A 25,899-nucleotide genomic window follows, 5' to 3' on the forward strand; every position below is an offset into this window, starting at 1 on the left:
CCTTCAAATTACATGCAACATCTTAAGTAGTCTCAAATTGCAGTCACCGCTTACCCTACAGCAAATCAGCAGAGACCTACAGGATTTCCTGAGAGACCTGTTCGCTAGTTATTCTCCTGTTGATCTTGGAATACATATGACCAAATCTTCTTTTTTTTATTCCTATCAAGGGCCATAAAAAGAGCAAACTCAAAGGTACTAACTGGTTTAAAATAGAGTGCAGATTAGCTCATAGGCAATAGGGTAAGGCATTTTCCATATACTGCAACTATGTTTAGCCTCAGCAACATATAAAAGGGCTCAAATCTGGGCGAACAAAGGCTGGGATGGTGAAAGGTGGTGGGAACCTAAATGGGCTTGTGCCCTGAAGAATTCCACTAGGTTCTGGTCGCTTGTAAAACAGAGGAAGAAAGATACTGCATCACCTCTCCAGAACAACATCGCACCACAGTCTTGGGTTGACCATTTCACTAGCTCATATTCTTCGAATAACTCAGATACCATCCTAGGGATTGATCTCATAGATGATGCTCCAGTTGACACCAACTGCCTTTTTGATTCAGCAGATGTGGCCCTAGCTTTGGATGCCAAGAACAGAGGAATGATACTGGGATTGGATGGCATTTCAGCTGATATCTTTTTGTCTGACAGAGATAACTGGACAAAGAATATTCTTCTTTTCTGGAATGCCAATATTAGAGGTGCCCCTGTACCCGACTCTTGGAAGGGTATGGTGGTTACTCCAATATAGAGGAAAGGGGATAGAGGTCTTTCACAAAATTTTAGACTGATCAGTTTGATAGCCTGTGCACTGAAATATGTGCTTGTTTAGTTCTGGGAAAGATCGAGGAGTGGATTGCTGATAAAGCCATTATGACTCCTTTTCAGGTAGACTTTAGGATAAACGTATCCACATTAGACCAAGCCTTTTGTCTCCTTCTAATTTACTGGAAGACGGTCGGGAAAGGCAACTTGTATGTTGCCTTTGTCGACCTCAAATATGCCTTCGATCTAGTTCAGCGTAACAGGTTATGAAAGTTTCTGGCTGATATGGGCATTCCTAGAAACCTTCTGAGTCTGTTGCTTCGTCTTCATGAAGGGAACTTTGCCCAGGTACATTGGGGTACTCAGGGCCAGGTGACCGAATGTTTTTTAATCAACAAATGTGTTCACCAAGGATGTGTGTTGGTGCCCACCTTATTTTTAATACATGTTAACAATGTTGTACAGCATCTTTCCTCCTATTCAACTGACACGCCATGCCTGGATGGAGAAATAAACCCTTTATTACTGTTGTTGATGATACTCGGCTGATATAAAAAACTCCTAGTGGTATCCAACAAGCGTTATCTTACTTTGAAGATTATTGCTCTGCTTGGGGTCTTGAAATTAACACTGCAAAGACAAAGCTCATGGCCTTCACCAAACACAGATTGTTTAAAGGCAGGTTATCACTGGGTGGTGCATATCTTAATATGGTTGAGGTCATGAGTTACTTGTGAATTACCATTGCTTTAAATTTGTCATTTGTCACTTAAGCAAAGGTAGTTAGTAGGAGTCATTGCAAGAGAGCATAGCAGATCTTTCACTAAACCAATTGCTCTGGTATTACAAAAATATGACAGCAAGGCTGTCAGTTCTGTTCTTTATGGCACTGAGATGTGGGGGCTCTCTAAACTGGACTCATTGTCTATCTCAGAGAACAGATTTCTAAGGAATCTGATCAAGTTACCTGTAAGGACCCAAAATAAACCCCTTGTGATGAATATGGGCACGTGCACCCTGCCAGACAGAGCAAGACTCCACCCCCTACCATTCTGGAGGAGATTTTGGCTACAAAGAGAGTTAGCTCAGTATGCCCTGGCTTTTAGGGACAGGAGGCAGACAGATTCCATAAAATACCCTGGTAAAGCAAGTCCAAATGCCATTGCTGGCCATAGCCCATCGGGATTATTGGTGCTCCACACCATCACTGATAGCTGATTTGATAAAGACACAATACTGCCATTGGGTTGATGACAATGTTATAAGTGCAAGTCTTGGCCATTCTTTGGTTAGATCATTTTTTTAATTTTAAGTCCAACACTATTTTGTAACTTTATTGGGATGCCATTATGGCACCCTTAGACCGGAAACTGTATTTTCAATTTAAGGTTACCTCTTAAAACATTTACTACACACTGGGCTTTAGGTAATGATTCTTTTTGTCCAATTTGTAACACCTCCCCTGAAACAATAGGTCACGTCTTATTTGCCTACACTAGCTATGCTGGTATACTCCAGGCATGAATTAAAGCAGTTTGTAGGCTACTGGGCACAAGAAGTAGCCTAGTCGCTTTAAGGCATGACATTTGCTGTTCGCCCTTGATAATGTGTAAAAATATTAATAGATATGAGCAACATTCTGGAGTATCTAACATGAAAAGTATTGATACTTATTATCAGTTCTCTTTTATTACTATCTATTGGTCATCGTCCAGACAAGACCCAAATATGGGCCGGATTCAGGCCTGTTGATTACTTTTTTCTATCTTGTATTTATGACCCCAAGAACGTCGTTTTTTGGGGGATTTTATGACATCTGTATATGAAATGACTTTTATGATGTCTTTTATCAATTTTATTTTTATTATTTTATCTGTACTTTTTTTGACTATGTATTTTGAAAGAATTTGTACTGCTTTTATGACAAATTGTTGAATAAAGCAATATTTGTGATGATGGAAATAAAAATATAAGGAGACAGAGTAGGGATCTCTTGCCCCCTAGTCCCCATGGGGACCCCCTTAGGGCCAAAATAAAAAAAACTGCAAATGTTCTCCCACTCACGCAGGAGTCCAGTGGGATTGCAGCAAAAATAAAAACAGTGGCTGACATTTTATAATCTATCTATAGGGAGGGGGCATCCATAGGCCACTCTCCCCAGCCCATTAGGAGCCCAGGGCTCCATCCCTCAGGGCTGGGTATATTTAAGTATTTCTGCCATTCCCAAAAACTTGTGTGGATCATCCTGTCACCTACATTCAGAGTTACTCTTCAGTACAAAGATTTATACCATGTCTAATACCTCTACTCACCTATGATGCATTAGGAGTACATGTGTTTAGTAAACCCTTACACCCATTAGCTGGGCACATGCTGTGTGAAATTAGGTAGTAAAGTTACAAACAACACATTCCTTGGATGATATCATCAGTGATGTCATCAATGATGTCATTTGAGATGTAATGAGTCATGTCATACAGAATGTCATAAAACATGTCATACGTGATGTCAAATGTGGGGTCATAAGCAGTGCATGGTGGGGGCTATAGCTGGTTGGTTTCTGTGTTTTTTTTATTCAAAGCTTTAATGTTGCCACTGACAAATTCACCTAACTGGAACATTTAACCTTTAGTTTTTCAGTGAACTTGGAAGATTTTTTAAATAAACAAAAACAGATGTTTTTTTATCACACCTAACTATAACGTTACTTTAACCTTAAAAAATAAATATATATATATATATATATATATATATATATATACACTTACTTGATATATACTTACTATTTTGCTATAAAGGCATGTTTGGTAAAGGCATATTCATGGTAAAGACCTGCGCGGTAAAGGAAATGCTTGGAAAAGGCGTTGTGTGGGAAAGGATATGTAGCAAAGTCATTGTATGGCAATTGCCACATTGTAAAGGTTGTTTTTCCATCCGCCACATGGTGCAACCCATTTACATGAGGGCAGCAATGCCCAGTGCCAATAAAAGGAATCATACACACAATGGAGGGACAACACAGTTTGCACAAAGCATACTAAGAGAGCATGAAAAGTGAAGGAGGTTGTATCTGCACATGCAAGTAAAAAACAGGAGAACCGCAAAAGACTAGGGAGTGCAATCTGCACAGATTACAAAAGCAAAGCACATACCCAGAACACTAGTAACTTGTGAAAATGTAATTGTGGCTAATGTGTTCTCTAGTCAGCAGTTGTAAAGACCATACATCATTACTGCCAATACATTTTCATTCCAATGGACTTTCTCAAGGCCGCAATTAGATACATACTCTGATAGTTCATAAGATTAAATTAATACATTAATTAGTTAATTAAACGATACTCAGAATACTATGTGATAAGTAAAAATAGCTGGGACTATATTTATTCCTATGAATATGAAAGAAAAAAACTCCCAAATTACCTACCCAAAAAAACGAAAGTTGGAATCATGGCAGTGTTTCCTCCAAGCCCTAACTAATGTTGTGCTTACCCAGAAATGCTATGATAAGGCAATAAGGCAGACTCCCTGGCTAGGGTAATGGGGCAAGTGAAAATGATAAAGAGAATGCAAACCTTGGGAGGGGTTGGGACAAAAAGGGCAAGGTTTTACAGGTCTACTATACAACCCTTTACTCAGAAGAAGACCTGAGTGAAGTGAGGAAATTAATCAGCTCAGCGGGCCTTGGGTGCCTCTTACTCGCGAATAGAGACACCTTGGCAAACCTGATCACCCCAGAAGAGGTCCTCATATCTATCAAAGGTCTATACCCCAAGAAGAGGCTGTTCAACAACCCTCACTTAACTAAAATGTAATTTACTACGCTCACTCACACTTAACTATCCAATAGGCACCATGAGTGTCATGTAGGATGAAACACCTGCCTGACCAACCTGTGGAGGGAGGCCAGGCGAGCCAGTGTCTTCCCAGTTGCCCATTAGGTGAGACAGCGAGCAAGGACAACAGTCTCTCAGAAATAAGGGTAAACATCTGCTTTAATAGAGCAGGCCTGGAAACTGAATCATTAACCCTCAACAACCCTAGGACCAATGCCTTACACAACTGATTAACCTCACTAATACATAGTAAATTCCTAGACTTCACACACCCTTCTAAAATCTCATTGCCCCTCCCTCAGAACTCTACCCTTCCAACCCCAAGTTTGTGAAACAACTCCGTTCCCCACTAATGTCATCAAACCATCCTTTTGCTCCTTGACCATATCCATGACCCATCACACCCCTTTTAATCCCCCATACAACAATTGTCAAAGCCCACAGGTGCTTTCCTACCCCACCCCTAGGAAAAAAAGGTTCTAACTTGACCACCCTGAACAAAACTGATGTAAATTAACTCCAATATCACTCACTCAATAATTCTGCAGTTTTCAAATGAAGTTCTAAAAGACAGTATTTGTTACCAAACATCAAGTGAACTATATCTTCCTTAAATAAAGAGTTATCTTCCTGCACTAGCTCCTGATGCTTCAAAGATAATAGCTCTAATTTTTTGCAAAAATCTTTCATTTCCATGTTAACTTTTTTCTCATTATTTTTCAATAGCACTCATCTTCCTAACACTTCTCCAGATTCTCCTCTGAGTCAACTAAGTCCAAAGAATGTATGTCCTAGACCAACAATAATTTATTCTCATCAAATCCAATTGCATGGCCTTTAACAAACCAATGCTGGATAAAGCCACCAGATCATTTTCCCTAAAATGTATCACAAGCATATGAGGACACAAAACACCCACTATCTGTTTCAACAAGATACTTATCAGCTCACCCCATCTCTTAGCACGTTTTCCCATCAGTACACAACCACATTGGCCCCTTCTAGACTTATTTGTCTACTGTAAATCCTGGACTTTGCTTGTTTTGTTGCCCATTGCACAAAGGAATGGCCCACAATCCATACAGCAGAAGTAAGCTGCCCAGATCTGCCACACAACCTATAAAAGAAAGGAACAGTAAAACATCCAAAAAATAAACGTCACAACTCAATCTTCAGCAGAAAGTCCACCGGGCTCAAACCTCTGGAATAAAGCTGTCCACACACACAGGATCAAGTTGTCTTCTTTATTTTCAACCCCTGACAGGCATCAGCCACAGCTACACTCTGGTTGACAATGACGCCTCTACATTTAAACTGAAAAATTAGCACTCTATAACCTCACATATACATTCTTTCAAGGTTAACATCAGTTGGTTCTAAATAAGGTCCTTAACCACTTCTACAATTTTCTTCCCAAACTGAACAGGTAATAATTATAAATGGAGATGCCGAATCAGTCGCCACTTGTAAAGAAATACCACCAAAAGAGACAATACATAATGGTTTGTTGAGGTTTCACCATTCACATTTAACACCACACTCCTTTTAATTCTAGTATTCTTAGTATAAGAAACCTCTGAAACATCATCCAAATCATTCCCTGAAGAATCTGACCCACTTTTAGTAAAACAGGCTACCCAGCTATTCTTTTTGTCTTTCTTTCTATGAAACCTCACAAAATGTCCAACAACTCCACATTCAAGACGTTTTTCTAATGTTCTGATCATTTGTGAAATCTGGCTGTATGTTAAGTAGGGCCACAGCAGAAACACAAAAATCCAGGAACGTTTCCTCAGTTGTTGCCCTCCTTTCTGGAGGTTTTGTTGTACTTTGAACGAACAATTGTTTTTTTAGGAGCAACCATCTTCCCATTTTTCCCTTTAAGTATTTTATTAACTGATGGGCTGTCTGATGATGGAGTCACAGCTTTGCAAATCTTTCAGATAGCTCTATTTTGTTTTACTAATGCTATGATGTCTTTTAGATTTGACTCTCCTTCAATCCATAATCTCTCCTGAATACCTTTATGGCTTGCACACATTACTATCTGTGCTCTAATCAATTCACCATATATGTTTCCAAATTTTTATTTAGTCGCTAGATTCTTAGGAACAGGTAAATATACTTCAAAAGATTTTTTGTGATTTTGCTTGAATTTAAAATACATGCGTCTTGAAACCACAACACACAATGGGTGAATAATGCTCACCAAGTTCAAGAACAGCATTCTTAAACACATTGTGACATCTGGGACTTGCCAGTGTATGATGTCATGATGTCATAGTGTCATGGTTACCTCTGGTACATTCTTCTCAGTGTCCTGTTTGGAATGTTTTATAGGAAATGTTGGTGAGCTGTTATCCTGACTGGCTGTGGCCTGGATGGGTCTTTCTTCTTCCTGGATTAAACCGAAATATATTCACCACATCCTTGTGTCCAGCTTCATCCTTTCAGCTGCAAGAGGATCTTACACTGGCGTAGTCAGCAGCTGGAAAGAAGAAGGATTCAACAACCTCAACGTCTTCTACTTTCTACTTTATTTCTGGGTCAAAATCCCTTGTGTTACCCAGTTGAAAATATCTTCTTTGACCGAAGAAATACATTCATCTCTAATTCTGAAGTGTGATACTACACACATCATTCAGAATAACCACCTCTTTCTGGTTTCTGCATTTCATTGTACACTCTGAGGCCCTCAGGACCTAAGCAATGTAACAAAATATGCTTCTTTCTGTCTGTTAAATATATACACCCATTACCCTCCAATGTAGCAATATAACTTAAGAAATACTCTTTCCATTCTTGCCACTTGATGTTTGGTTCACCCGGATTTATCAGACATTCCTTAGGTGTATTTAAAGTTATGCCCACATTCGTTGTGCTGCCGGAACTCTTAGAACTTGAACTGAAAGTGTTAGAATGTCATGCCATATTACCTTCACACAACAGTTACTGATATTAAATAATGAATGAAACTGCACAAAATAACCCACAAAAACATACAAACTCGCAAGCTTACTGATGTGGTTCCAAACTGGTCCTGAAACAACGTAAAAAAACGGGATACCAGTATGGTGAGGTAAATGCATTAAAAACACCCAAACCAAGATGGTGGCTTTCCAGGTCACATGTTATACACAGCATGACCTTCCTCGTAGATCCTTCATAGGACGTGTATGTGTGCTGCCTGCATATGTGTGTGAACAGACAAAGATGTGTTGAGTGGCTCACGCAGGAGGCCAGAACGCTCGGGTGGCACAATGAACGCACTGGAAGAAGAGCTCTCAGGGCAACCATCACTAGCAGCGCCCACCCAGCACTTTGAAGGTAAACAGCAATGGTTAAATAGCGAGCAGAGTAATGCCAAATTTGTAGTAAATGCCAATTTAAATGTGCATCACCCACAAGGACAGGCAAACTGTAGGCTTGTACTTCACAGTAGTTTTCACTGGAAAATCGAAGTGAATCCTCAAGTTTATCAGCTGATAACCTGAACTGTAGATGGTGTGCACCAACAACTGCATGGGTTTGTGAGGGGTTGGTACACAGCTCATCGCATAAATAGTGTAGTAAACTCCTTGGAATAAAGTTGTCAATGCAGCTCTACATAGAAAATCAGATAATTTGAGGAATCAGACATTTCTGCTGTTCTTCATTTATGCGTAAATCTTCTCTTTAACCATGGCATCTAATTTCAGATGTATCAGTGTTAATATATGCGGCTTAACTGACGCCCAGGAGAGGCACAGGAAATGCACATTGAGAGTTCACAGTTACACCTTTTAGATACACTTGGATACAAATTAATTGGGGAGACACCCCAAGGGACAAGGGTGAGAGGGGTGGGGGTTTTAGCACAGAGCAGATCTTCACTACAGCCCATTCATACCAAGGCCGATCCCAGTGGAAGATAGGTTTTGGCTGAATGCCAGCTATCCTCAGGCTTTTCATTCACCTTATGCTCTGTTTATGGGTGCACTGTGGATGATCCTGAGGTAATCAACTGGCTTAATAGCGAACTAGCTCACTGGGCCCTTCCTGTGATCCTAAATGGGGATTTTAATATCAACCTACCCAGTGACCGGGGGAGGGTAATCAGTGGAGATACACAGGTCGAAAACCTAAGGTATTTCAAGCTATTAAGAATTTAATGATGGATACACATGGGCTTATTGATGTTTGGGCCTATCTGAAACCGAGCCAGCCAGGCTTTAATTACTACTCTGCCCTCCATCTTTCTTTAGCAAGGCTAGATTATTTCTTTGTTTCATCTTCTCTAATAGGCAAATGTGATATTAATATTGCTCCTCGCTTTTTATCGGATCACAAACCACTTATTTTAAATATAACAGGGTTAGCCTCTCGTAAAGATGTCTAGTCTTGGCGCTTTGAGCGAGCGCTTCTTTATGATAATGGGTACCAGACTTACATGAGAAGATGGATCGAGAAATTTCTGGCTGAAAATAGTGGGCCCGTCCCCGTAATAGTTGTCTGGGACACACTGAAAGCATGTGCCAGAGGGGAGACCCTACAATTCTTTGTAAGGAAAAAAAACCAGGAAAAAAAACAAATCTTGGAGCTCCAGAGTGAGCTTGCATGTGCTGAAAAGAAGTTAACTGAAGTAGTCCAAAAGGGTGCTGATATAGAATCTGCACAATTAGCTGCTTCAGGCATAAGGGCTAAAATTGGTACGATATTGGCCGAGAAAGTCGCAGCTGAATGGGCTGCCTCAAAAGAAAAATCTTATGAATGTAGCGAGCTTATCGGACACCAGTTAGCAGTTAGAAAAAGGCAACAAGTAACACTTAATGAAATACAGACAATACAGAAGTCCTCAGGGAAAACTACGAGCGACCCCAATAAAATTCGATTATCCTTTCACAAATTCTACCAGAAATTATATTCCAAAGAAGTAGTTGGACCGCAAGAACCGATGGGGGAAAAGATGGATAATTACCTAGACACGGTCTCTTTAACACAACTTAGTCCTGAGGATCATGACGTATTAGAAGATCTTCCTTCTGCAGAAGAAGTTACCATGGCTTTATTTAAGTTGCCTAATTGCAAAGTGGCCCGGCCTGATTGTATTCCTGTGAAATTTTATAAGATCTTTTTTCCACAATTAAAAGATTTTTTTATGACTCTAATTGAGTTAATCTTCAATGGGGCTTCTCCACCTGCGTCTTGGGCAATAGCAACATTTTTTATTTTCCCCAATAAAGATAAACCACTCTTATAAATGGGCTCTTACCACCCAATCACTCTCATTAATGGGGATTCCAAAATGTATGCTAAGATCTTATCAACCAGATTATCCTCTATCATCGAACACCTTGTCTCCAAATGGCAGCATGGGTTCATCCCAGAGAGTGGCACTATCGATCATATTCGTCGAACCAATACTTTGTTCAATGCTGCTCAAACTACAGGGGACCCGATCACGTTAATACTGCTCGATGCTGAAAAAGCATTCGATCGGGTCTCCTGGCAGTTTTTGTGGAGGGTCATGAGGAAGATGCACTTTGGGCTCAAAGCTCTTCAAACAATAACATCCCTTTACTGCAGCCCTACAGCTAGTCTGTTGATAAATGGACAATCCACTGAGCAGATTGTAATCTCACGATGGTATGCAGCAGGGTAGTTCCGGCTCCCCTTTGCTTTTTGCCTTATATATAGATCCCCTGATAAAAAGGCTCCAAAACAATCCAGATATCAGGGCTATCAATAGATTCGGCCTAGAAACAAAATTTATGGCTCATGCCGATGACTTGGCCCTGGCGACTTCTGATCCTGAAAAAGCCATAATAGCCATCAAATCAGAAGCTCAATAATTTGGAAAGATATCTGGTTCTGCCCTAAACAGAGACAAAATCCAGATTATTGTTAACGAGAAAATCAAATGGACTGACATGAGAATCTTCACCAGGGTGAATTGTTTGGGTGTAAGCATAGCTGCAGACACTGATTCAATTGTCTCATAAAACTTGATCCCCTTGGCCGCAGAAACAAAAAGACCATTGAATAGGTTGAACAACTTTCATCTGACTATAGTTGGACGTTGCAAAGTGTTAAAAATTATATTCTTTCCAAAGTTGCTTTGTTTTTTTAGAGCTATTCCCTTGGAGTTCTCAAACGTACTATTGCAGAACGTCTCTATTCTCAATTTATCTGGGCATACTCCCAACCCAGAAGAGCGTTCAGGTTCTTATCCCTTCCTCGAGACAGAGGGGGTTGGGCACTCCGTAACATAAGATTATATTATTGGGCTACAGTTTTGCAAATCTGCTCTATACTGCTACAAGAACAACCTTTGACCACAACAATGCTATTCCCGTCTCCGTTTGAATCATTGCTTGGGCCCGAGGCCTGGGGTGCTTGTGGCATCAGGTGGAATATGGGTATTATAAAAGGTCGGATATAAGTCTTTGATTGGTACATTTAAGGCTTTTACCTCTGTTCGGAAACTTTTAGGCCTAGGTAGGTTGAATTGTTATACCCCCATCAACCAGAACCCTAATCTGCCCACTACTTTCGGGAGATCTTATTTTCCAAATTGGCTTAATTCGGGCATTCTTAAGCGAAGGGCCTTCTTTTCAACCGAAGGTATTTTGACCTTTGATGCCCTTAAAACCCAATTCAATTTGAGCCATAATGAGGCTTTTAAATATCTTGCAATTAAGAATTTTCTGACTCATAAGACTGGCGGGCCATCAGGGTCTGCTCCAAATGACTCAATTAACAAACTATGCGGATCCCCCATGCCTCGCATCGGACATATTTATCCCACCCTGAATAACGTTATGCTTGACGATCTGGCCAGAGTCTCTTGTAAATGGCAGCAAAAATTAGCCAGTACTAACAATGGGCCTTATTTATGAAGGCCTTGCGCCACCGGTGCGTCACTTTTTCCCATTTTAAAAGTGACGCACCGGTGGCGCCAGACCTTCATAAATAAGGCCCAATGTTTTTACCCTTGCATTACGTGCTTTTTAAGAGTGACCACTGATGGAGCGAGATAGAAAACAGAATTCTGTTTAAACTCGTGAAGTCACATTTCCATAACATAAATAATAATATTAACGTTTGTGGTGTGTTTTGCTAACACAACCTAGATTAAACTTTACACATGGGGTCGGTAACAAGTGTGCTCATAAACGTGCATTAATGTTGCATCTTTTGTTCGTGCAAAATAATAAATTAATTTGTCGTTTTCGTTTTGTCATTACTAAACTGCAGCAGATTTTTAAGAGCATGTGCTTATTTTGCTTTCCTTGTCTATGTGATGTCATTTCTACTATTCTAGGTGCACTTAAGGTTTCATGGATTCATGAAGATTGGTAGATATAAAATGCTGCTTATATGTTGCTTGGTGCTAGGTAACGTTAGATTAATTGGGTGGGTTAATCAATTAGTAAATGAAGGGTGGATACAGAATAAATGACAATTCCTACATTAATACTTTCCTTGTGTTTGTTTTATACTAGAAAAATTAAGTTGCCTGCTTTTGGGCCTAGTTTGCTCGAGTTTGCTAAACGATGCATTTAATTCTGCATGGAGCACGAGATGTCTCTGAGAAAGAAAAGCTTTCCATCAAAGTTGCATTCATTCAGCAAAGATGATGTGCTGTCATTATTCTGGCGGACGTGGCCAAGGTCAGAAACCGGTAGAAATAACATTACTAACTTGGCATCCGCGGAAGTGCAATGGAGTCAGTATGAACTCTCAATCTAATTTGTTGCAAACCAAGGATGTGTTGGAACACGTACAAGAGAGACAATGGTCCCAAAGAATATGACCGAATGGAAGTTTTGAAATGTAGGTGACATGTCACTTGTCACCCTTCGTCCAATAAGATCTCGTCAATTGCAGAAAATTTTCCTTTGCTTAGATTAGTTAGCATAGAAAGGTATACAAAGTCCATGCTCTGGGGATGGGCTGGCTGCTGCTTTCTGACTTTCTGATGAGGGTGATGTGCTGATGGACATTGCGTGGAGCACGTAAGACTTTTACTTTATTTCCATTTTATTTAGCTCAGTTAGGGAATTAGGTTCTAGAAATGCTAAACTTATAAATTCTTCCTTAAACTATATTTTCTCATGATACTTTGCAGACATGCTTACTATATTGCTAATAAAATTGCATTTATAAAACTATATTTTGATTTATCCATAATTAATTAATAAAATCTTTCTTTTGAAACAAGCTGGTCTTGGTTATTCAGAAGCATAGGTTACTATTAGCTAGATGCCATCGCCATGGTGGTCATTTAAATAATTAGGTTTTGTTCAAATGACGTCAGAATTTACTGCGGTTGTATATAATATGTATATAGGTTGTGAATAAGGTGTATATAGATTTAATTTGATCACCTGATTCAGTAGGTCAAATATGTCATGTTTGATTAATGGGTCCATAAGTTAGAGTAATATTTTAGGTAACATGTTATAGAGTTGGATAGCGTTGGTTATGGCATATTTCCTATAGGCCGCTAGATCACCACCTCTCAGTTAAGCTTCAGGCACAGTTTTTTAAAACTGTTTTTTTCCTTTATCTTACACCAAGCAGAATCACAAAGTGGGGGACAGGCTGGGGAATGTTATGCAGACTCTATACATATGTTTGCCTCTTGCGCACAACTGAGGCTTCTGATCTACCAAATTCAGGATTTTTTTAAAAAGGTTCTAAAACAAGATATTCCGCTATCACCCGCAACCATCTTGCTGGATATTCAGGACTTTGTGGTTAGAAAGAATGGCGGGGCTTTGATATTTGTCGCTATGACAATTTATAGGTTATGTATCACGTCAGCATGGATAGACCCAAACCATTCCACATTTTCTCAATGGCTAGCCGTCTTATTGCCACTTGTAATCTTGAGAAAGCCAAAAAGGCATAGGTGCCAAAAAGAAGGGTTTAGTAATATGGGAGCCCCTATCTAGGTGGCTCACTCAGGTTAGTGATGCAGGAGACCAGTTGCAGTATGTTAGGTAGGTGAGGAGCCATCGAATGTGTGGAAGCCACTGGAAGCGAAGGATAAGGTATCAGTCCTGGCAGTCCCGCAGCAGCTACTCTTCCAGCTGACACCTGTTTTGGACATTTTAGGGCCACCCAGGCTTGTTCCAAAACACCAGCTTTAATTAAATCCTCCCTGCCTTCCTCCTACAATATCTTTAGAGACAGAACGACTCTACTCATTCCCGCCAAGCTACATAAGTAACCTACACTATATTACTAATGATAAAACCTTAACACCACAAAATCACACACTTGGGCCTACACACAAGATCACCTAAACTATTTCCTGAACCTGGGTGTGTCGACGAGCCCAACCCACACCCCTTACTGAACTAAAATATCAATTACCCCACCCACGTACACTTAAATAGGCACTCTGTGCATCAACCAGGATGCAACACCCGCCGGACAAGCCCAGGGGGAGATCACACGAGCCAGTCTCCCCGCAAGCCCGCATTGTTTCTGTCTTAATATTACATCCTGCGGGCACAGGGAGAATCAGGAGGATGTTGCTTGACTGTTTTTTGCCAGCAAATAGGATTGGTAAATAGTGCACATGTAGTGTTTGTGAACTACAGACACTGGAATAACACAATTTATTAGAGTGTTATTCCCCATTTAGTGAAGCAGAGGGTCTCAGATTGCAAGATTTACATATTGGACCCATTTTCTCTGTGTAGGTGCTCACCTTTAAAAAGGTGAGCCAAATGAAGAATAGGACAGTACGTCCACTGGCACAAACGTACGCTGTCTTCAGCACAGGCACGAACTCTGCTAGTTTGCTCTGAGGACAGTGAATTTTGAGGACAGAGTGGCGGTTTGAAATGCGTTCTATGTCTCTCACTGGAGTCAAACCGCCATCAGTTAGGAAGGGAAGCCCCGCAGCCGCAGCTGTTACAGAGTGTTAAAGCACCAATCTGCAGGGCGATGTCAGGGTCATTCTGGGAGCCCAACACCATCACATGAAGGATCCTTGCCATGCGCACAGGCTGAGCGCCTTTTCTTTGTGAAGAACAGTCAGTCTACCTACTGATGGCTTTTCTGACATTGTGTCCAAGTCCATAATAGTGCATGGGGACAATGGGAAAGGGTACATTCATAGGCCCACATTAGCACCATAATATTGAATGGGCTGCACACGCCCCTCATGCAAAAGTGTACAGCAGGGTAGCATTACTTTACTACTAGGAGAGAGATCTTTCTCCAATTGCATCCAATCCATGCATGATTTGAATGTGAGCATAAACTCTTGGTAAGTGTATACCTTTACTCAGTCTCTTGCTCACTGCTAAGTTACTATGGGCCAGATGCATCAAATGGTGTTGCCCATTCTGTGTCTATGGGAAAATGTGCTCATGCATATATATGGCCCTATGTTTCTCAAAGAAAGTTATCAACTATGTTTTTTAGTATTGTATTACATTGACCAGTTGTTTGCTATCTTTGTCAAGACCTTATTTGTATACTCACACCATCCTCCTCATTGGGTAATAATGAGTTTAGCTATGCTCAACTTCTGCCCATTTTGCTGCATTATTATGACACAAATACACTGATATATTTGACTCAAATTACAGCCTCGCGGGATTTTAGCCTGAAATGATGAGTTATACTGCAATTTGCATGTTAAATTTTGTAACCCCGAGATAGTTCCGCTATTTGTAAGAGAACAGTAGGTGGCCCAGTAGTCTAATATGCAATGAATAATTGTATTTCGTGTTTAGCACAAGGTAAAGCGCAATGCTGTATTACATTTAAATTGCAGTGAATTTGGCAAGCTTGACAATTAAAGTGGAAACTCAATGTGAAATATTAATTCAGCCATACAGTCACCCATTTGATAAAATCATGTTTTAATAAAATGGAAACATTCAAGTAATTTGTATTTGAGATTATACATTTTCAACTCATGCTTAATTTATCAATTGTAAAACCGATTTACTAATTCAAAATGTATGTTTCTTAATCCCACCAGCGCAAAAACTAATATTCGTATGCCACAGATAAAACTTGCATGCATTTCAGAGGAAGGTTTTTGCTCAGTATTTGTGTGATCTTACCATGAAAAGAAGACATGTTAGAAATCTGTTTCACAATGGACAAATCGCCGTGTCTCATTTACGGAGTACTAAGGGATAGATAACAAAACAAACTTATTCGTGCATATCCTTGGAGATAAATTCAGGGAATGCTTACTCCCAACATCTTTTACTATTACATTAGGAAAACAGAATGCAGAGACTGTATCACAGAAAGATGAACTGGTGCCCAGCTGAGTACATGTTTTTATGCATTTGAGGTGCCTAAAGTTAATACATATAACTCAGAATTTTTCCGAATCATGGCATGAAATAAATAAAACAGAGTACCTCGTCTGCTAAATTCTTAGTCCATCACCTCATTTACAGATGGGTGGACCTTAAGCTTAGTGTTGTTGTGTTTTTTTTCTGTCCATAACCTCCAGCCAAACCCTGCTGGTGATGGAAAGAAAATAACAATAATGACCACGGTGCCTTGGAAGAAGGTTCCCACAGAGTGAGGGGGTTCGTTTTTTGTTTTTAATAACTAACTCCCACTACTGGAGTTAGTTTCAGAAAAATAAAAAAAGGTAATAGTTTGGTGAACAGATATCAAAATGAAGGGCGGCCATGCACCAAACCTTTTGTTTCTTCAAGGGAACTGCCATGACAGCGGTTCCTTTCAGAACACCGAGATTACTTCTAGGCTGGTAGTTATCTTTAAATTTGATTGACGGAGTATGTCAGGAAGCTGGTGATAATTTCCTCCAATATCCTGACAGACTGTACTCCATCCATCAATCTCTAAATTAGCCCCTTAATGTCTGACCTGTGGGAACCCATCACATAAAGAGGACAATGTGAGCCCTAAATTTAAATTGAGTTTCTTCTCCAGTTTTTGGGCCCAATTGTGTATTAGGTAGTTGAAGAGTGGTAGAAATGCTATTTTAGCACCTTAATGTGCTACTTTTGGCCAGAAATATAGCAGCATTTGTTTACATATCAAAAGTAAACAACAGAATATATAATAATCCACATTTGTAAAGCGCACAATCACCCGTAAGGGTCTCTAGGCGCTGGGGGCTGTCTGGGAAGATTAAGCAAGCTACTGCCCAGAGTCACATGGTGCAGGGCTAATCTGCCGCTGGTGCCGGGGATCAAACCGTGATGCCCAGATTCCGGAGTCAGTTGCCCTACCCGCGGCGCCACACCTCTTCCACATACACAAGCAGCATAACACATTTAAAACAGAGTACATCACAAAAAAACAGTCAAACCAAAGAGCAGCACAAGTACTGTGGTACAATATTGTACAGTACAATGTGCAGTACAATACAACCAAATCCAATAATGCAGTACAGAAAATGTAGCTGCATTAAAAACAATAGAACACATCACCACCACAACATAATACCACACAACAAATGTGCACACACGTTATTGTCCCACCTCCAGAATCCCCATTTCATTATAGCTTTGTGATCTTTTGTAAAACAAAATTTTGATAGTGAAAAATGCTGTGCATATTTGTTGCATGGCATTTTCTTGTGGTGGCAATGAGTTTTGTTATTTTTGTGCTGCTGTTTATTAAAAGCATTTTTATGCCACATTCCTTCAATAAGGTTTTGTTGTGATGTGGTGCATTTGTTGAGTTGTCATCTGTTTTCGTTGTTTTGTTATGAAGTTCCCATTTAAGATTTAATTGTGTTGATATGTTGCTTTTTGTATGTTAGTGTGTTATATTCTGTTGTTTACTTTAAATTTGTCAACAATTGCTGTTATATTTGAAGTCAAAAGCAGCACACCATTTGACAGTTCCCAATATACACTATATAAGGTAGTAAAATGGTGCTTTTCCAGCCCATCAACTTTAAAACATCATTCAGCCCAAACCTTTGGTGGTGATAGTATTCTCAGGGCTAACCTCATGTGATATGCCTCTTAAACTGATCGCCTAAAATTGGGATCTGCCACAGTTTTAAGCTAAGCGGTGTCCTAAATAGTTTAGTGGCAAAAGCAGCAGTGGTATTTTACCACTTCAGATTGTGGTAAATATTTGCTTGAAACAGGAACATTAAAAGAATGAGTTGCTTTTGGCTGGAAATGTAGAGGCTGTGCTTAATTTTCACTGGTGGTTGTAGGTGGGGACACTCGCAGTCTTTTTGGGAACATTAACTTATTTTTAATCATCAGACTTTCACCCAGAGAATAAAATAAAATGCAGAAAAGAGGGAAAGAGAGTGGCAAAGGGAGAGAAGAGGGGTGAAAGGAAACGTTCAAAAGTGCAATATAGGAACAGGGAGAAAATACAGGTGGATGAATGAGACATGCGTTGAAATGATGATTAGACAGCATTGGAATTTGGCAACTCTGATTTTGGCAGCAGCCACCTTCTTAGAAAAAGTTTGGACTGGCTCCTCTCTTGTACCCTCAAACCATAAACACCCTTGTCAGCAAGTACGGGGCCCTCTCAGGCCTTCTGCTTCAAATCACATGGAATAACATTGTGGTCGGCTCTTGCTGCACACAAGCCAGGGGAGGTGAGCACACGCATTGCGTGGTAACGCTGCACACCCGTTGTGCTGGAAGTCCATCCATGCCAGAGTCTCTCCCCACTTATCTTTGGTAATGGCTGCACATGGGCCGCATCTTCCAAAGGTGAACCTCCCCAAGGACCCAACCCATCTTCCTCCACAAAACTGGAGCATGCCTCCTGAGATACGCAGGCTTTGTACAATCAGTGAAGGAACTAAGGTTAGGACTGCTTCTACTACACATGTATCAGAGGCCCGCTGACTCTGGGTGTGCGACGTCGGATGGCTGTGTAACTGCCACACACAACACCTACCTCACTCCGCCTGGGATTAGCTCGTGGGTGCTCTCTGATAGTGTCACACTCCAAAAGTGTCCCAGAGGTCCACTCAGAACAGAGTTGTGCCATGATCATCATTTGCAGTGGCTCCACCAACTGGAGGCGAATCTTTTAATGGAACAACACTTTTCTCCACAGCATCAGGGTACGGCTCTCTCGATATCTTGGCTAAGACTGACAGGAGGGCAGCAGGGTGAGCAAAGTTACCCCGGCCTTCTCCTTCCCCTACTTCTGCTCCACTATATGTGTCCCTTAAGCGCTGTCACATTATGGATGACAAATTGAAAGAATTGTCAGGGCACCCCTGCTGCACATGGAAGGGCCCCCCTTGTCCTCCCCACCACAAATGTCCCTTACCAGTCTCTCCCTTTCTGTAGGGACCATGCTATCAGCCCTACCCTCCGGGGTAACAGGCTTACAACAGACTTACAAGAAAACTACACTGAAAGGGCCAAATACAGAAAAATACGGGACACACATCTAATCTCAAGAACATTAAAGAAGGCTTCAATGGTCTCATAGGGGGTCCCTTAACAATTTTATATGCTTTAACATAGGGCAGTATCTCAAAACAGGGCCTCCCTGGTGAATTGCACAGTATTATTTGTGACAGAAACACTATGATGGCCTCTGGTAAAATCTCCAGTCAGCTTCTTTTCACCTATATTTGGGGGAGAGCAAATCAACACACTCTCCTGCCACACATGCAGCATTAGAAAGCTCTCTAAAAACTACGTTAAGAAGAAATCTCAGCACTGGGGGCGCAGCTGGGTCCATGGCCAATAAAATTACAGATTTCACAGCAGAAATCAAATTGATACACTATGAGGTCCCTTCATAAAAGAATTGGTGGATTGAAGGAACAGATGACCATAATGGGGGATTACGTGGAAAGGACCACGCAATGGGGTCCAAATGCCTGGCACCTCAAACAATAAGTGAAAGGCCTGGCAGATAGGGCTTGCTGGGACATTTGACTCTGGATTCCCCAAAAAATCCTAACAAGATGGCTTGAATTACGTTCTGACCCCCTCACTACACTTTACTCAGCAATAGAACTATAAGGAGCTCATAGGATACAGGCCTGGCTACCATCCACTGAGATCAAATACAGACCCAGATCAATTTTAGCATGTTTCCTAAGACATGAGCTAACAAGACAGCTATTAACAGAGACACACAACAACGGTCCATTTGAGTGGGAAGGCAACATGATTTAAATTTCTTCCAACTTCTCAGTGGAAGCCAATGGAAAATTAAAAAGGCTTTCTAGCACTGAAAGAATTAGCAAACTTCCTAGATAGTCTCAATGAAGCAGCATGGTTACAATGCCATCACCACCAATGTTTAACAGAGTGCTTCAGAGCAGTGACTAGGCCCCTCCCCGACCATTAAGATATCATGATCATCCACTTTCAAAATAAATAGAAAGGGACAAAGCAATTAAGACTGTGTAGCAGCTTGCACACGGAAACCCTCTTGAGAAATCAAGGTCCCCTTTGAAGCCCACTACAACACCAGAGGTGGGAGCTGGCCCATGAATATCTTAGGCCATTGAAAGTGGCTCCATGTGATGGTTGTGCTCGTCTCGCCAGACTTGTGTGTGGGTCCACCTTGGAGAAATGAGTATACTTTGCTAGAACCCTTTGCATTCACTGTGTATTTGCTCTCCAGTAACTCTTCTCAACTGCACTCTTTCTCAAGTATTCATATATTATTGTGCTGTCTGATTCTTTATAATGTGTACACTTGAAAGGGAGCCAGTTCACACCACACTGATTTTTAAGACTTAGTGAGAGGGCAACTCTTAATAGGGACCACCGTGAAGTTAAACTTGTGATGCAAGTTACAAAACACTGGCACACGAAAAATGTACATACAATTCCTAACGAACTTCCTGAGCACCATAGTCACTGGGACACTGAAAGCTCTGAGAGATCAAATAGCTGCTTTCCCAACATCCCCAGCCCTCCACAAATCTATACTACTATTATAAAGAGAGAACTGTGTCCTTTGAGCCAGGTAAACTCGAAAAGTACACCACCAATCGCAACACCCAATACAGCGTTGGAAAGGGGCGGTCCTGTAGATGAACATAGGCTATAAAAAAATAAAAATAAACGTTATTTAAAAAATAAACAATAAAAAAAGTAGTCCCTAAGAAGTAGCGCCGGCCGTGTGCGCTAACAACGTGGATGTGCGTGCTGACATCATCTAGCGCGGGGAGGAGCGGCGGACAGCAGCGGTGAAGTCGGGCTGAGATACATGAAGCGCGGGGAGGAGCGGAACGTGTGCGTCTCAGAGAAGCGATGGGAGGAGGCGGAACGAGGAGCGGTGAAGTCGGGCTGATGGGAGGAGGCGGAACGAGGAGCGGTGAAGTCGGGCTGAGGTAGGTGAAGGTCGGGAGCGCTGGGAGTAGGCGGAACGTGTGCGGCTCAGTGAAGTGCTAGGAGGAGGCGGAACGTGTGCGGCTGAGTGAAGTGCTAGGAGGAGGCGGAACGTGTGCGGCTGAGTGAAGCGCGGGGAGGAGTGGAAATGTCGTGGCGGGAGTGCACGCAAGCCTGAAATGCTGCCCGCAGCCCCCTTCTGCCCCAGGCAACGCTGGGGCGGGCTGCTAGTACCCCTATAATTGAAAACTGTAACAGTGTCATCCAAACCACTCAATATACTTTCACTTAATGTGAACGGTCTGACAAATTATATCAAAAGAAAACAAAATCCTAAAATAGTTAGGGCCTTATTTATGAAGGTCTTGTGCCCCGGTGAATCACTTTTAAAATGGGAAAAAGTGACGTACCATTGGCGCAAGGCCTTCATAAATGATGCCCTTAACTTCTAACCAAGCACACATGAATAGTCTTAAGAGACTCACTTTTTGTGTCTGGAGGCCAATAAAGTGAGAAGAGAGGAAAGGTACTATTCAGCTGTGGAACTACACTACTATTTCAGACCCCAACAATTCACCCACTCAGACCAATTCATTAAAATTTGGAGTAGTCATCATATTTAAAAAACTGTTTCTTGTAAAGTAAAACAGTCATGGGCAAATGATGAAGGGAGATATATTTTCTTCAAATTGAGACTGGGGACAAAAGCGGTCAGTATCAGTTCTTTCTATGTGCCAACAGAGGTCAGCTTCCCTCCTGCATCTTAATCACATCATCACAAAACTAGGTGGTACTCTGGTGATCACAGGGTGTGACGTGAACATGGCCCAGAACTTAACCCTGGAGCATAACAGCCCACCTGATGTAGCCAATAGCAAAGACAGGAATCTCCTGTGAGATATAATGGAAGATCAAGGTCTTTTGGGCATATGGAAACTCTATCACCCATCACACATTGAATATTCCTTCTTATCTACATTGCACAGAACCCAGTCCAGATTAGACTACTTTCTCATCTCACAATCCACAACATCAATGAAAATACACTATACATTTCTAATGTACTCATCCACATCACAGTTGACTGGAAACGAAGTAAACTAATATGGAAACCATGACAACTTAACATAGTACACTACAAAGGGCCCCATGAAAAGACAAACTTTAAATCACATATAATAACGTACCTTTGAGAGAACAAAGATTGACTAAGTTCAAGAGGAAACTCTCTAGGGGGTTGCCAAAGCTACCTTTAGGGGGAAAGTCATGAGAGATACAGCTTTGACCAAGAGAGGTAATATGGACAAGAAAGATACATTAGAGACAGAGATTAAAACTCTCCTGCAGGATTACACTACTAATCCCAAAGTCGAAAGTAGGCAGAAACTAGTGAAGATCACAATGGACCTAAACAACCTGTACACTACTGAAGAAGTGTAATTGATGCTGATATTTGAGGGTAGACACTTTGAACACGGTAACTACCGGTCATTCAACTCAGGCAGAGACAGGTTGCCATAGCCATCTTGGCATTCAGGGATCATGAGGACAGTCTGGTCAGAGAACCTCAGAGAATAGCAATGACATTTGCAACATTCTATAAGGGACTGTATAATTCCTGAAATGATGTAGACAGAAGTAAGAGAGGAGAGATTTTCCAGCATCAGAAATATTGCAGACAAGTGTTGGAGCAGTTTGCTGGGCTTTTCTCCCTCACCCCTAGTTTCACTACTTGGTGTGTCCATGGCATTTCCGCTGGTGACAACCTACATATTAAGAACAAGTTGTACAGGTTGTTTGACCAGGTCAAAGCATTAAGTCAGCCCCTCGCAGTCCATGGGCCAGGCCAGTGATATGGTGCCCTAGCCCAATTCCCAAAGGGAAAAGGGAGAATTGAGGTTTTGTGTGGACTCCAGAGGTTTGAATGCAGTCACCAAGACTGACCCTCACTCCAGGAGTTGATGAGTCAGTCATTGTAAGAGAAAGGGTCCAGAGATTCTCTTCTTGGATGTTATGGCCTATTCTTGTCAGTGACAGGAGGATGTGACTCAAGGTGATGGTCCTTACTGACCTCTATTGTGAATGGTTAGAGAAGCAGATGTGTACGTACTCCTCCTTAGTGAATGTTAGTATGCTTTTGGCAAAGAAACTTAAAAATTCAATTGGTATTTACTTTCTGCTTTTATTCTTCATGTTTCTTCTTTGTTCATAAGCTTTTATCATTCTTCAGAGTATTACAGGGATTACTTCTAGACATTCGAAAGCCGACACGCCCTTAAGCAGTCATTTTGCAAGGGCTTTCTCAAGGTTTTTACAATCTTAGCAGCAACACCTATTATGTAACACAGTATTTGACTAATGCAATATACTTCTCAAATACTATGTTACATAATAAGTGTTGCTGCCAAGGCTGTTGAGCTCATTGACAGGTTGAGGGCTGCAGAGTACGTGACAAAATTTTATTTGACCTCAGGTTACTGCCAGATTGTCCTAATTCTAGGAGCAAAGGAACGGTTAACATTTTCCACCCCACAGGGAGACTTTCAGTTTAAGTTGATGCCCTGCCATCTTCCAAAGTTTGTAGAACAGTGACCCTTCTGGGTTGGAAACTTTCAGTGCAGCTTATCCGGATGATATAGCTGTATTCAGTTCCACCTGGGAGGAGGGCCTGGTCCATCTGAGGGAAGCGCTTCAAGCCCTGCAGCAGGTGGGCCTGAATTTCAAGGCAAACAAATGCCAGATAGGTCTAGGCTATGTGGTGTACTTGGGCCATCTTGTAGGTGGAGGTCGTGTATAACCTGTCCAACCCAAGATTCAGTCCATCCTGGATTGTGAAGCTCCTAAATCCTAGACGCAGGTCAGGGTCTTTGTTAGCCTGACTTATTATTATGGGACTATTGTGGTTCTGCTGATGGAACCTACCTCAAAGAAGCAGCCCATAAAGGCGATTTGGACCCCAGAGTGTCAGAAGGCCTTTGACACTTTGAAGAAGGCTATGTGTTCAGCACCAGTCCTACTGATCCCTGACTACAATAAGACATTTGTTGTACAGACAGATGCTTCAGAGCAAGGGAATGGGGCAGTACTGGCACAAGTGAATTAAGAGGTCCAAGATCAACCAGTTACCTTCATTAGCAAGTGATACCTCTACAGAGAGCCAAGATGGAATGCCATTGAGAGGAAAGCCTTTGCTGTGGTCTGGTCTTTGAGAATGGCTTGTGCAGATGAGGGAGAGAACCCAACATTGTTGAGGTGGTCCATTTACCTACAGGGGCTGGACTTTAAAGTTTAACACAGACCTTGGACTACCCTTGCCAATGAAAATTGACATTTCAGGTTTTTCTACTTAGATGATGAGGACTGTCAGGGTGTGGGTTAGTTGCCCATCACCTTTCACCTAGGAGTGGGGTGAACTTGTCTGAAAGTCATCATTTTTGCCCTGATCACCCCCACTTTTTGACTGATGATGGTGGCTATTGACTTTGAAAGTGCTCAGGGCTCTACTAACCAGGCCCAGAGGCAGTGCTCTGTCCTCTAAATGGATATGGTAATTGGTATAACTTTAATTGGCAAAGACAACATTCCTGTAAGTCCCTAGTATATGGTACGGCATGTTGGCTTAGAGACCCCAGAGGCATTAACACACTTAAGTTTGCACTGCTGTGGTGTCCGGTGTCATTATAAAGCCAAATGCCTTGCAGGTTGGTTTTAAAATAAAACTATGGCCACATTTGACTTTCCAATTAGAAATACTTCCACAGTCCAAAACGACCTTTTTATTAGATTTAAATCACATCTAAGGTCTGCACTGCGTACCCAAAGGGTAAGGTGCATTGTTATAAAAAGCAGGAACTATATAAAATGTTTTTAATATGCCCTGGTAAGGTTGTTTTTACCTATTGTAGTGCTGCTAGCCCTATAGGTTAACATGCAAAGGCTTTATTAAACATAATAAAGTTAGTCTAATTTTTTTAATGGTGCTAGCTAGAGATTTCATTTAAAGTATTAAACTAATGGATACAATAAATCCATCAACTTCCCAAGGTTGGATTAATTATAACTATTACAGGAAAGTAGTTATAGAACTTACTATCCTGAAGTTAGCTAAAGCATCCCTATAGCAACCTCTTCTGATTGGTCAGCCATTTCCTGACTGAATCAAGCTTCTTCCTGAGTAGGTGTGAAGAGGCATGGGGTAGCAACAATAGAAGCATTTGCTGTGAGGAGATATGCTCCCCGGAGAAGCCAGAGAGAGAAAAGGGGCTGGGGAGATAAGCTGGACTTCAAAGGCAAGAAAACAGATGTCATAGGACTCAGACCAGCCCCCACTTCCTTGATCCCCAACCATATGTTAGTCACCTTAATTAGATTAGGAGAGGGGCTGGAAGGGGTTATAGTCAGATGTTAGCCATACCTCTGGGTTGGGTTATACAGACACACACACCAAGGAGAACATTTCTCCAGTTTGATTTTTGAGAAAACTGTGCTTTCTGGGTCAAACATATGCCACACTTCATAGGAATTGGTCATAGCAGAAGGAGGTATCTTTACCACTTCCTACCAGCCCAGAATGGAAGATGACTATGGGAGAGCTGCAGGATCTCCTCAGAACACTGCCTGGAACAAAAGAAGTAGGTCTACCCTGTTGGACCACTGGACTGCACCACAGAAGGCTTTCACTCAAAAGGACTACACCTGATGCACTCTCAAGGCACCACAAAGAAAGGACTGTACCTGACTTAAAGGAAAAGGAGTGGACTCCCTGATCTGCAACAGCTACAACAGAGCTAGAAGAAGTCACCTGCAAGTTCAAAGAGAGGATCACCCCATGCTGACTAGTTGCAACTGGATTTTTCATGGACTGTGCAGGTGCATTATGAGAAATGAAGTCCTAACCCCCAAGAGGCAATCCAGAGTTTGTGAACTCTTGGGCTGAGCTCATTTTCCTCATATGAACTGAGAAACTACAAGATCTGCAAAGAAAGAAACTTTTTGCAATGTTTTGC

The sequence above is a fragment of the Lissotriton helveticus genome, chromosome 5_1 (genome assembly GCF_964261635.1).
Source record: "Lissotriton helveticus chromosome 5_1, aLisHel1.1, whole genome shotgun sequence".
In the NCBI taxonomy this organism is placed as follows: domain Eukaryota; kingdom Metazoa; phylum Chordata; class Amphibia; order Caudata; family Salamandridae; genus Lissotriton; species Lissotriton helveticus.